Here is a 12,770-nt window from a genome sequence, read left to right as displayed (position 1 = left end):
CTTGGCTTTCCTGGTTTGCTCCCTGCAGGACCGGACCAGTGCAGAATAATCCTCCTTGGAGGTGAATCCCGTCCTCCATCCTTTGTAGGCTTTTCTTTTTAGCCTTAGGAGGCCTGCTAGATCCTTGGAGAGCCAGAGGGGCTGCTGTGTCCTCTTGCTTCCTTTCCTTTGAGTTGGAATAGACTTAGCTTGAGCATTGAGGATCGCTTCCTTGAGGAGCAACCACTCTTCTTGAACTCCCCTCTCCCTGGGGAAATGGTCCCTTACAGCCTCACTGACCAGCCTCTTGAGCTTGTCAAAGTCGGCTTTCCTGAAGTCAAAGTCTTCCGTGTTGCTGACTGACTTGCCAGCTTTACGGTGGGTGGTGAAGGTGATCAGCTCATGGTCGCTGTCACCCAGCTTTCCATCCAGCACTGGGTCGCCGATTAGGTAGGCAGTACCCTGTAGCCAGTACCAGGTCGAGCAGCGCTTTGCCTCTCATTGGCCCATAGACTTCTTGATTCAGGTAGAGGTCATCCAAGCACGAGAGGAAGCTTTGCGATCATTTGGATTTTTCTGAGTGATCCTCCCATGAGATGTCCGGGTAACTGAAGTCAACCATGACAACCATGGTCCTGGAGCATGCAGTCTCAGCCAGTTTGCGGGTGAACTCCTGGTCAAGCTCAGGACTTTGAGTGGGAGGTCTGTAGTAGACTCCCACCTCCCTGTGCTGTGTTCCCCATGGATTTTAACCCAGAGGGTCTCCAGTCGTCCACCCTGGTCGCCAAGATGAGCTTGCAGGAACATGTAGCTTTTCTTAAGGTCTCCTGAGTCACCAGAATTGTCCGTCACCTGGTGCCCAAACTCCTTTGGCTGGGGGTTGGGAGAAATCAATAGGTCCTCAGGTTCATGCCACTCTTTAAGAAGATTTATGTGGTACACCTGTTTTTCTCTGTTGGCCCCTGGCCCTGATCTCTCATAATCTACTGGTCCCATTCTTCTTAGTACCTTAAAAGGTCCTTGCCAACATGTCAAGAACTTATTTGTCGAACTAGGTAACAACATCAGCACCTTTTGCCCCAGTTTTAACTCTCTTTCCTTAGCACACACATCATATCTCTCCTTTTGCTTATTCTGTGCCTGCCTCAAATTCTCCTGTGCCACTTCCCTCACCAACTAGAAGCGCTCTTTTAAATCCTGCATGTGCTCTGACGCCACTCTTCCTGTCTCGGGGTCTGCCTCCCACCCTTCTCTCACTATATCTAACAAACTCCAGTTAACTCAAACAGCGAATACCCCAACGATGCTTGCGGGGCATCCCTTATCGCAAACAGCAAGGGTGCCACCAACAGGTTCCAATTCCTTGGCTCTACCTGGGCACATAGATGCAACATCCCTTTAAGGATACCGTTAAAGTGTTCCACCAGACCATTCGTTTGGGGGTGGTACACTGCCGTCCTTAAATGACGGATCTGTAAAACTTTGCACATGGAACTCAATACTAGGGACATAAAATTAGATCCCTGGTCAGTAATAATCTCCTTTGGGATACCGAACTTTGCCACCCATTTCATCAGTTCTGTGATTCTCAGCCCTGTCACGGCTCGCAGCAGGATAGCCTCCGGAAACCTGGTCGCATAATCTATTAACACTAAAATGAACTGGTGCCCCGCTGCACTCTGAGGTAAGGGACCTACTACGTCTAAGGCCACGCTGGAAAAAGGCTCTCTAACCAAAGGCATCAGCTGCAATGGCACCTTGGGAGGCTTATAACTGCTCACCTTCTGACATACTTCAGAGGCTCAACAGAATCCTTCAATTTCCTCATACATGTGGGGCCAAAAACACCAACTAGCTAGGCGAGCTTTAGTCTTATTTTTGCCTAGATGTCCCCCCAGTGGATTCCTATGAGCTAAGCGTAGGAGTGGCTGTCTATAAGAACTGGCTATGATTAACTGGGCCACCTCCTCCCCATCGGCTTTACCCCTCTTAAGCCTGTACAATAACCCCATACGCATCTCACCCCATGGCACTGGCTTATTTTGTTCGGGGTGGGTTACCTGTTGGTCCCGTTTTGCTTGTTCAATTTCCCTGAATGCCCCAAGTTCCTCATCACTCTCCTGGGCCTCTCAGAATTGACTGCTACTGGCAAGTGCTTCTATTTCCAGTTCTTCTTCTATCCCTATACCTGCCCCGACTAGTCCTTCTCTAGTGTCTTCGGGGCTATAGAGTGATGCTATGACTTCAAAAATTTCCGGCCAGTCTCGACTTAATATCACGGGGTACAAAATTTTTTCTTCCAATCCCAGTGGGATTCTTCTGCTGACCCTCTTCACCTGTACGTGCAATAAATGGCGTTCATAATATACCTTTTGCCTATGGAGGCAGACCATCTTCACGCCGGCATATCTCAGGGCTTGCTTCCAGGCTATCAACGATGGCCGGACCAGGGATTGGGCGCACCCTGTATTGACCACAGCCTGTACCGGCCGGCCTTCCACCCAGACAGTCACCTCAGGTAGGGAGTGTACGTTCCTGTCAAGCTGTTCCCCACACTACAATCCATCAGTTCTGTATCTTGTCCTTCCCTCGTCCCCACTCGAAAATCTGCGGGTTCTGTCTCAGTTTCTCTTGGTCTTGGTGTCATCCATGAACCCTGGGAACAGTCTCAAGCTATATGGCCCCATCTACTGCAGGTGAAGCAGACCGGCCCTGCTGAGCTTCCTTTCTTACTTCCTCTGTTCTCTCTTTCGCCTTTTCGGTCTGCCTCCTGCACATAGCCTGCTCCTGTCCCTCTTGTACCTCGATCCCACTACATCTCTTCTTGAGTCATATCAAAGTCCTCTGCCAACTGCAGGGCTTCTCGGGAAGACTTGGGGCAATGGCATCTTACCCATCTCTGGGTGTCTTCCTCCAAATCTGTTATAAACTGTTCCAACAGTATTCGGTGACGGATTTCTTCTTTAGTATTGACTTCGGGTTTAAGCCACTTATTCATAAGGTCTGTCAAGCTTTGCCTCAGAAGTTGGGGTACCTTTTCTTCTTTTCACTTCCTCCCTCTAAATGCCTGTCGGTGTCTCTCTGGGGTTATATTAAGTCTTTGTAATATTTCTCGCTTCACTTTGTCATAGTTTTGGGCATCTAACCGGGTCATGGCCCTATAGGCCGACTGGGCCTGTCCGATCAACAGGACTCCCAGTTGTCCACCCCATCTCACCTTCTCCAACCCAGATGCTATGGCTGCCCTTTCAAAAATTTCTAAAAATGTCTCTGGATCATCCTCTTTAGTCATCTTGAGCATCTTAATATCCAAAAGGGCCCTTTGTGCCCAAACCTGCTGTTGAATCGGGTGTTCCTCTATAGCCGTCTGCCTTGCTGTCTGTTTCTGCTGCTGCTGCAGCAGCACCTGTGGCACCAGGCTCAAGGATTCTGGCCCTGTCAACACCGGTCGGTGCTCAATTTTGATCCCTCTTGAGAGACCATTGCTGAATTCCCGGCCAATGCACCACTGTCAAGTATCTCCATCACTTGCAGGCCTGTAGGACACTGCCTGCCAGCTGACTCGAGTGAGGCGTTTCTAATTGGAGTTCTACAGATCCACGCTTTCTACTGCCACGACTTGGTGTTTAAAGGTGTTGGTTCAGTACCTGGATGTAGTTCCATTAGTTGTCCCATAGTCATCCCATGAAGGTGCTACATTCCTGAGGGCTCCGCCACCCCTACACCCTTGCCCGTTCCCCTGGTTTCTGATCGACTGCTTGGTCCTTTCACGTGACCTCCATCCCAAGAAGAAGAAAAACAAAAAATCAAAACCAAGTACTCCTGGCCTGGGTTATTGTTCCAGCTCTTTTTAGCAGAGCGCAAACAAAATTGATGTTCGTGAGGTCAGTCCCTCTTTTCTTCCCCTACCGTCTCTTTGGTGGCTCTCCCCGAGCCTCTTATTGAGGTCGTCATGATTCCCCATATCCCATTAGGTCCATCCGCAACACCATTTTTGGCTTGCACCCCTTTTAGGGACTTTACGGTACCAAAATGCTAGAGTGCCTCTCTATTAGGGACTTTACGGTACCAAACTCTGCCAGGCTTTGCCAGCTCCTGGCATGGCAACAAGCAGTTCCAAGTACTGCTGGGTCAACAGTCCTCGCTCTAAGTTCCCTCTGGGGAGCTTGCTGTCTGCAGGAGTCTCCTACCGACTCTCCACGTTGCTCTCAAGATTTCCTGCAGTTTGGCTCAGCTCTATGCTCCTCCTTCCGTTTCCACGCTCTCCCCTCTTGCCTGTTCCAGGCTCTTTATATCAGTGTTGGAGTTCCTGGCCCCTCCCCTCCAGAAACAGCTGGGTAAGGAGGGTTTCTGCCAGGCTGTGGGTCTGGGGCCACTGACCCTTTGTTTAGCCCTTGTGCTTTTGAGCCTTGCGACTCTCTCTCTTTCTCACACAGTACAGCATGGGGAGAGATTTAGGTGATCCTCCAGTAGTGATTCTGTATCATATTTACTAGATTCTGAGATAAGGATTAATTTCCATGTAACATGAGGAAAAAGCCTCTTGTCTTAGAATCAAGTTTAAGGTGTAGTGGGGGATGGGGAGAAGGGGAATCTAGAGTCATAAAGAATCTTAAGTTTTGCAGAGTCATCTTAAATTCAGGGTCATTTTGGATTTGGGGGAAATATGGTATATGGAAAATTATAACAAATTATATATTTTCTGTGTATGGCATCTCATTATTGGGCCTTCAATTCAAACCCATCTTGGATTCAAGTAAATACAACACTTAAGCATTGGTCTGATTCAACAAGATGGTTAGGAACGTTTTAAACTATAAACGTTAGTGATTCCATTGACTTAAAGGCATAGGTCACATATGCTTAAGTGCCTTGCTCGTTTGGGGCTGCATTAAGGCTTTGGTAGATTTAAAGTTCATTTGATTTTTAGAGGACATAACTGAGTCTTATTTCTCCAGATACTCCAGTATGTTGATAAGATATATACGTTAGCATGTTTTTCTGAATATATTTCTTGTTCTAGGTCAGATCAGCCAAATCAGTTCCAAATCATATCAATTGAGCAGAACTCAGCTGTTTAAAAAAATCACATCAATTGAGCAGGCAGAACTCAATCATTCTAAACACCATGTATGCTGCTACACCAGGCGAGCCTCCTCCATCCCAGGCTCTCACCCTGGGACTTCAGATACTCCCAAATCCATTGGCAGGCATCCTATGCGCAGGCCCAAGCCTAGATGTTTTAGGGTTTGGATGCCCCCACTTGATCTTAGCCCACAAGAAGCTGAGACGCTTGATCTGAGCCAAAAGGCTGAGATTAGTATTCCTGAGCCTTTTTTTGGTTGGAAAGTCTTGATCTGAAGCAAAAAAGAAAAGCTTTGTTACACTTACTGTAAGATGATCAGTGTTCAATATGTATAAATGGTAACAATGGCAGACCTATATAATTTACTTGTGGTTGTATTTTGAGAGGCGGACAAAAAATACTTGAACTTAAAGGGTAGAAGTTGCAGGGAATGGGGAAAGTGACCTTTTCTTTTTGGTTGTAACAACACTTTAAATGCCTTGTGAGCTCCCTTTTTATTTGTGAATTATTTTTCCTTGGTTTATAATGGCTGGAAAGTTGTCTCAGGTTTGGTTTTGTAAATGAAGACATAGAGTAAGTCTCAATTTAATCTATGTGTTCATATTTTATATGGACACGTAAACCAAAGTTTGGAATCTTTAACATATTTTATTATAATACCAAATGTTTTGTTTTAGATTTTGTTTATTTTCTTTAGACTAACCCAATAAATTATTCTTGATTAAGTGGGAAATATTCTAATTGGGTCTGAAATTTTTTTCAGTGTGTGCTGTTTATTCTGATATGATAAACAAAGGAAGGGGCCTTGAAACTACAGGTTTACTTAAGTTATTTGCAACAAGTGTGTACCCAGCAACCTTTTGCTAAAAAAGCTTATAGTGGTTGCACCTTTGCTTTATACATAAGAGTCTTTCTTAAATAATTCTTTAAACCAAATTTCTTTCTCAACTGTTAGGTGTTTGAAGAATTAAAGCTAAAAGAAGCTCCAGATTGTAACACATGATCAAATATGCCATTTGCTGATAAACTCGACCTGGTTTCATTTGTTTTTGCAACTTTTCTTCTTCCTTCCACTGTGTTGCAGTTTTTTCTTAACATCTGGTTCTATCTTGGTTTTTTTTCTGTTGGTCTTCAGCCAAAGTCTGTGCTGGATTTGTGTGACGTTTGTGTCAAAAACCTTGAAATCTCCGGTAAAGCAGAACATATTGGATCTGTCTAAATGTTTGTCTGAGTCTGTACAGCTTTTTGACTCTTCGATCTTATACAGCTGATTGAGAGATTTGAAGTCATTTACTTAAAAATATTTCCATAGATTCTTAGAACGAAACTGGAGTTAAAACTATAACAGAATAATCTGCTAACTTTTGGAAATCGTTTGAACTTGGAATAGCTTTAAAAGGACATTCACATGGTCATTTAAACAAACATAAGCCTTAAATTCAATCATTTCGCAAGTCATGAATGGAAGGTAAACAGGATGTGATGTTGAGGGGGCATCGTTTAGAATTTCAAGCAAAGGTGATGAATAGGTCAGGTTTACTAAATTTCTACACCATACCTGGTATCTTGGTAGTTTTGTTAAATATTACTTGGACTCCTAATGAATAGGGACCTGCCTAAATTGCAGCAGAAGTGTGCTGTGCTGCAGCTTCTTTAATCTTATTCTTTTTGCCACATGCCTCCCCCTGCCACTGTTTGGTCAAGGGGCCCTGGTGGCCCTGCTTGCTGCTGATCAGCCAGGAGGCAAAAACTGTCGCATATTTAAAACCACAGTTTTTGCCTCCTGACTGATCAGCAGGTAGCAATGGGGGGCATTTTCCAGAGCAGCTCCTCTGGCATTTTCTTCCTAAAAAGAATGTAGTCCTTCATGTCTTGATATCTTCTCACTGAACACTTCTGTGTCCACTACGAAAAGTCAACCATGACTTGGCTTTTCATTGTCTTGTGGATATAGTACTCTGATGCTGATGTACAGTTCCGTAAATTTTGAAGGTGTGTGGCCCTGGATTTCTTGGTGTATGTATGTTTGCTCCCTGTGATGTGAACACCATTGCACTGTTGTAGTTTTGAATCTTGTCAAGGGTTGTGCTTTGTGGGTTTGCTACTTGAGGTAATAAGTTTCTTAAGAAAAGGTGATGTATGTAAATCTGCCAGGTTTACTTTTTCGTTGTGGCAATGTCCTTTGAAGTGGTTGCCGGTTTTCTTGCTAATAAATTGTCTTGTACCATGCTAATGGCATACTGGCAAACTAATGGAGAGCAGCATCCAGCCAGTAAGTATGGAGGAGGAGGGAAGGGGTGGTATGGGGAGAGGCAAACTAACGACATCTCACAGATGTCAAATATGGTAATATTCAGTGTAGGGTGGAGCATGCATTTAGGAGTCACTGGTGATCTTTGGACAGAATTTCATTGTGCAATTGTTATATCCTCTGAATGTACACAAACAGCATTTTTACAGTTTGCCAGCACTTCTTTTGTTTGTTTTCTGTTTGCACAGTGCAATTCATTATGCATCGAGTGATCGTCTTCATTTTCATAATATTCAGCATAAGGTTGGCTCTTTTACTGACCTTCGTGGAGACCTGTTAGTTTTCCATCTGTGTGATGGTGGATGCCCTGCTGGCAGTTCTTTTTGTTTCAATTTTAGGTCTACACAGCAGGAATAAAGATATGTTTTTAGAAACCCTTAACTTATACTTTAGCAGTTATTTATACCTTAGAAATAAAAAATGCAGTATCTTGAGTAACTTACAGCTTAAATCAGGTGTCAAAATCACCTGGGACTTTGCTAGGTCTGGACCACAGTGCGTTTGGCAGGCTGGATGCAGCCCAGGGCGTGAGGGCTGCTGCAGTGTCCAGGAACAAATGGGGTAGAAATCTGTTTCTCCCGAAGTCTCACAGTGGACCAAAGCCTGATACTGTCTGCCAGCTTGCTTAAGAGTTTCTAGATGATATGCACTGTACTGCATAATGCTTTTTCTATGACCACTTTTTTATTCATTTCTTACACTTATTCAGTCTTTTCATGATTTTTTGATTTTGTGGATTGATATTATAAGCTTTAAAATGATATATCATGTGTGGGTATACAATAAGTACAAATACTTTAAAATATTTTTAGACTATCTGCTCCTTAGTGTATTAGTATATAGATACCAGAAATTGAGTTCACCTTTTTCACATTAGGTTTCTGCTCTGGTTGCTGCTACTGACAAAAACTATGTTAAAATGGAATTCAGGTTGAGAGTATGTGCTTGTAATATACATTATAGGGTTGTTTTAATTATCCTAAATAAAAACTAGGGGTGCACAGTAAAGTTTTTTGGCCAGTACCGATGGCTGATTATTAACCAGCCACGTCAACTGATACCAATCCAATAGCCAGCAGTTCCCAATCTGTGGTATGGGTACCACCAGTGGTACGCAGACAACCTGTCAGTGGTACGCATTAACAGATTAATTATATTTACTTTATATGACAAAAATTTGTTTGTGGTACTTAAGATTGAACTGAAAAAATTGCTGATGGTACTTAAGGTTGTATCATTTTAAACTGGTGGTTTGCAATCCGTCAAGAGTTTGGGAACTACTGTGATAGCCAATATTCAGCTTGGAGAGTAGCATCCAGCTGGTAAGTCTGTGGGGGTAAAAGGGCATAGAGGGGGCAGATCAAGACTCCAGCAGTGAAGAAGGAAGTAAGGGTGGGGCAGGGGCAGGTGCTCCCCAGTTGGGACAGGGCAGGGCATGGGACGGAGCTGTGGGCAGCTTGTGGGAGGGGTGCAGGGGGTGGGGAGGCAGGTGGCTCCCTGCTGCTGCGTGCATCCCAGGGGAGGCTTAGGGGGCATGTGCCCCCTGGATTTGTGCATGGGACAAGGGCAGGCTGCCCACTGCAGGCTCAGGGCCAGAGGCTGTTAGCCACTTCCCAGCAGTGGCTGGGCCAGGGCTGTGCTCAGAGCAGGCAGCAGTGGAGCGGGGTGGCTTGGGGGTGCTATGGCAAATTTTGGGGTGGCTACAGGCACCACTCCCAGTAACACCACAGTCTGCCTCACCCTGGTCTTGGCTGCTGGGAGCACAGCCCAGCCCTTGTCAGGAAGAGGTCAGCACAGCCCCTGGCCTCAAGCCCACAGTGGGCAGCCCACCCTCACTCTACGCATACATTCAGGGGGCATATGCCCCCCATGCCTTCCCCAGGATGTGCACAGTGGCGGGGACCTGGCCCCCAGACAAGCTGCCCACAGCTCTGTCCTGCACCCTGCCCCAGCTGGGCAGCACCTGCCCCTGCCACAGCCCAACTCCCTCCCTCCCTCACCATGGGGGCCTCGATCTGCCCCACCCCCACTCTCTTTTCTGCCCCCCCGCCCCTTCCCCCTCACACACATACTGGCTGGATGCTGCTCTCCAAGCTGCCAGACTGCATTCCTGGCTGCATGTGTGCTGTGGCTGTACACATGCACACAGCATTTATTGGTGACATTATTGGTTATATTGGCCCAAAAAAGTTGATTGCCGATAATGTCAATTTTCTTTTTATTGGTGCCGATCCAATATGGACTGATATATTGGTGCATTTTTAATTAAACATTATTAAGACAAGGCAAGTGAAAATTAAAATTTTAAAATACAGTCCAGGGGTTGTTAACTTTTTTAAATTTGAGACACACGCCTGTTGGACTTGAGGTACACCTCTATAATTTTGCAAATTTAGTGGCACCCAACTTCAAAAGCAAATTTATGTTACAGTGCTTGTTTTTCTGCAGATGGACTCTGCAGTGTGGGAGGTGGGGTGGACTTTGGCAAGGCAGGGACAAAACTGAGCTGGCATGTATCTGCTTACCTTCTCACACGTTGCTTATGCCCTCACACTTTTGGAGGAGCCAGCCGCACAGTGGTTAAGAATCTCTAAATATATAATGATCCAATAATATATCCAAATATATTAAAATGTGGAAATGGGTAGACACAACAGCCAAAGAACCTGAATTCTGCTATGTAGAGACACGTGGCAGAACAATATAATTGGAATTAAGGTGCTTTTAACGCCTGTATCAGAATAAACAGATTTTAAAAAATATATTAGATGACTTTCATATCTTTGTTTTTTAGGTTTTATGTTGGATATAATACCATATTTACTCCAATCCAAGAGGAAGATTTTTTCCCATTTAACCTGAGGGGAAGCTCCTCATCTTGGATTTGAGTACAAGGTGGGGCTGTGGGGGAGGGCTGGCAGCTGCTGCAGTTCTGGCTCTGGCCCCAGTGCCAGCACAAACCCAGGGTTGGGGCCAGAGCCACAGCTACTGCCTGTCCTCCTGCTGCCTCTGCCCAGCCTCTTCCAACCCCTCCGTCACCTTTGCCCCGTCATCTGTTCCCTCCACCTCTCATCTCCACCCCCACTCCCATGCTACTTTCCTTTGTTCTGGCTCCAGCAGGGCTGGGCCAGAGCTGCTGCCGCCACCACTATTGCTACTGGGCTGGACTGGGCCTCCGGCCTAAGGCTGCCCAAGTGAGGGTAAGTGGCAAGAGGGGGTGGGGAAAGGCAGGCAGCAGGGAGAGCAAGTGTGGGAGGGACAGGTGGGAGAGGGGAAGATGTAGGGATCAGGTTACTTGACTGCCCTACTGCCACCGTCTCCACCACTGCCTGCCTGCCTGCCCTCCTGCCACAGCTTTCCCTACTGCAGTGGTGTGGGGAATGAAATGAAGATGGCCCTCCTATAATTAGATTCTATACAGGCATACCTCGGAGATATTGCGGGTTAGGTTCCAGACCACCGCAATAAAGCGAATATCGCAATGAAGCAAGTCACACGAATTTTTTGGTTTCCCAGTGCATATAAAAGTTATGTTTACACTATACTGTAGTCTATTAAGTGTGCAATAGCATTATGTCTAAAAAACAATGTACATACCTTAATTAAAAAATACTTTATTGCTAAAAAATGCTAACTGATGGAAAAATGGCGCCGATAGACTTGCTCGACGCAGGGTTGCCACAAACCTTCAATTTGTAAAAAAATGCAATATCTGCGAAGCGCAATAAAACGAGGTATGCCTGTACACGGAAAATTATTACAAATTTATAAGTTTTCCATGTATAGAATCTAATTATTAGGGAGTTGTTCTAAATTCGGAGTCATTTTGAATTTGGTTAAATGTGCTATATACAGAGCAACCTTTACTAATGCAGAACAATGTTTTAATATGAAAATGAAATTATTTTATACTATTGTTGATTAATAGTTTTTTTTTCTTGGGAGGCTATATAGTTGCATCAAATCTGAATTGTTTGCTTTTTTTTAGTGAGGAGCAAAAATGAGTCATGCATTAAAGTTGTTAATTGTGACAGATTGATTCTGTGAGGAGGGAAATTATTTTTGTAGTGCCATTCTTATACATTTATCTTGCTATGTGTAACAATGTGGTTTTTTGTTTAAGTATTTTTTTGAGAAATATTTCTGTTGCTTTTCAAATTTGTCCAGATCTAAAATCAAACTCATAGGAGAATGCATTTTGAAATAGAATCTAAGCTAATGCCATGTTTTCTGGAAAAATGTATGAAATAGGGTTGTAAATCTTGAACTAAAGTGGATGCCAGATTTCACAGCTGTGGGATCATGGAGTGCAGTAGATGTGTTTGCACTTCTTGATACACCTCTTCATTCAGGTTATTTGCAGACTGGAAAAGGTTCTGCACCCTTGCAAAGTGCCATGTTCAGTGACAGTGAAACACTTGAAAACCAGGAAATATGAAGATACCCACCACCATAATCTTAACTCTGATCATTGGAACTGTTAGTAACCACTGGGAATGATCTGCATGCACTCCATTTGTGTTCTTTGTGTCAGATGTAGCTGCTGTATTGAAGGGTGAGGTATTTGTTGCAGCAAGTTAAAGCAAATAAGTGCATGTGTACCTTACGGCATGATAGCGAGGCTCACTTCATTCCTGTGCTGAGTTTTGCGTGTCAGTAGGAGTTTACAGGCATCGTTTTGGAATGTCACCATTACAGTATTGCACCCGTCGGGCTTCGATCATCCGGTCACGTGCTGCCTGGCTTTGAATGTGTATGGATGTCCGTTGCTCTGTCCCTGTGGTCTTGCTGAATGGATATCCCTCCCTGGGGTAGTCTCTTCCCCAATCTTGCCTGCCACGACTTGGATGATTCTTTCAGTGGCAGGGTTCAACTACTGTGGCTTGCCTGCATCTGGGACCTCTAGGCGACAGTCTTCTGTGAGGCTCCAACCTCCCCTATACCTCGCCCTATACCCAGCCACGACAGGTTGCTCATGTCTCTCTTGGCCTGACCCCACTTACAGATATTCTGGGCTCTCCTGAAATACGTATATGGCCTAACCCAGTTACCAAATCAGAGTTAGGCTTTATGGGTTTGTATGGTCATCCTGATTCTATATACAACCAAAACCCTTCTTGCAATTGAGCCAACACTATGGCTCTATGACACACATCTCCCGACCCCTCCAAAGGTGGGAAACCGAAAACATGAAAGAATACTATCAATACCAGTAGCCTCCTGACTACACCACAAATAGTGTTTCTGATTATTCCTCCCAAGGTGTAGCACTTTGCATTTGTCTGTATTGAACTTCATCCTGTTAGGTCTTTCCAATCTGTCGAGGTTCTTCTGGAGCGGTGAGAGACGCGCGGGTGAAGCCCGCTGTGCCCCCACTCCCCCGAAGCCCCCCAG

General features: G+C 45.1%; 1 protein-coding gene across 1 annotated transcript in view; it reads left to right on the top strand.

Annotated features, from left to right (window-relative positions):
• VWA8 (von Willebrand factor A domain containing 8) overlaps nt 1–12,770 on the top strand; it is a 305,200-nt gene that overhangs the window by 24,941 nt on the left and 267,489 nt on the right. The gene's annotated exons all lie outside the window — the stretch shown is intronic.

Source organism: Crocodylus porosus, unplaced genomic scaffold (assembly GCF_001723895.1).
Source record: "Crocodylus porosus isolate Cpor-Errol unplaced genomic scaffold, CroPor_comp1, whole genome shotgun sequence".
Classification (NCBI taxonomy): domain Eukaryota; kingdom Metazoa; phylum Chordata; order Crocodylia; family Crocodylidae; genus Crocodylus; species Crocodylus porosus.
Note: the sequence above shows the minus strand (reverse complement) of the source record. Positions and strands in the feature narration are given on the sequence as shown.